The sequence below is a fragment of the Dinoponera quadriceps genome, unplaced genomic scaffold (assembly GCF_001313825.1).
Source record: "Dinoponera quadriceps isolate SergipeBrazil2010 unplaced genomic scaffold, ASM131382v1 scaffold868, whole genome shotgun sequence".
Classification (NCBI taxonomy): Eukaryota; Metazoa; Arthropoda; class Insecta; order Hymenoptera; family Formicidae; genus Dinoponera; species Dinoponera quadriceps.
The window spans coordinates 1-1,504 of NW_014554956.1; positions in this window are offsets into that span (position 1 = coordinate 1).

A 1,504-nucleotide genomic window follows, 5' to 3' on the forward strand; every position below is an offset into this window, starting at 1 on the left:
TATATATATATATATATATATATATTCTTTATCGTTAGTCGCGTCGTATTATACGTATTACCTGGATGTACATATTTATTCCATATCTCCTATATGTATTATTTGATCGCAAGTCTATCTTATTATTATTTTTTTTTTAAGTTCTTATAGTATGTATGAATCAGTAATTTTTGTTGATTTGGTTATCATTAACCGCTTTGGTAATTTTCTTTGGTATTACAAATAGATTTCATATTATGTGTGTAAAGAGTAAGTGTTTCCTTTTGTTTCTTCTTTGCGTGTTTCCCATTCTTCATACTGTGGGCCGCTGACGGACGTCCCGTGGCTCGGAAATTCTTTTCGGAGACGACAGAGTTGCCGGGGAGGGAAATCCCCTCGTGCACACTCTATAATACGGCATATCTGGGGAGACTTGGCCGGTCCAGCTTTCCGGGCCTGGAGTTTGGGCGAAGCTCTCAAAAATAACGCCCTGGCGACCATGGATCCGGGCAACAGGATCCGTGGGGAACTTTCCTTTTAAAAGTTCGGCGGGACTAAACGTTGATGTTTTCATTAAGCTAGTGACATCCGGTCACAGCATAACCTTCTTCGGGTGTAATCCAGCTTTTGCGGCCGTTTGAGCAGCCTCCCCGCGATTCAATCAAGATCTTTTTTGACTGACATTGTTGTAGACAATTCACTTTTCATCGTCAGTGATCATTCACTATAAAAATAGTTCGTTTTGATGGCGTTTGAGCAGCGACTCGCAAACTGAAATTCAGTCCAATACATTCTCTTCGCTCAGTTCGTGCAGCACCTAAACATCAAGCTTATTTACCATTTCAAGCTTCCGTAAATATCTCGAAACAATTAATTGGTCAATGTTGAAGTTATGTCCGGTCTTTGTAGTCGCCAAATGCTGGTCGAGGTCGATTAAAGCCTTGATCGACATCATTTGTGACTGGCCGACCAGATCAAAAAGCATCTTGGAGATCAAAATATCCGCAATGAAATTTCGCAAACCATTTCCGACACATACTTTTGCTTACGGCATTTTCTCCGTATACGGCGCATATCTTTTTGTGAGTTTGCAATACGTTTTGGTTTTTTCGTAAATAAAAAGGGAAAATGCATCGAAAATACACGTTTTTTCCTTCCATGTTCAAAATATAATTTAACTTTGTATATAAACGGATCTCGATAGATACTTTCTTAAATTATCGGCACAAATTTCAGCTTAAACTTAATGTACGACACTTCATACGAGGTCTGTTCAAAAAGTATCGCGAATTTTGTGTTTTTTCAGAAATTATTTATTTATTCATAAATATCTATTGGGTTGTTCGGAAAGTAATTTCGTTTTTTTGTGGTGAAAATGAAAGACGATCTTCGTATAATGAATAAATATTTAATTAAATTATATATTGGCCATTCTGATCCAACACCTTTTGCCATCTTTCTGGTAGTAGCATGATTCCACGCTCATAAAATTTTTGGTCTTTGCTGGCAAAAAACTGATCCAGGT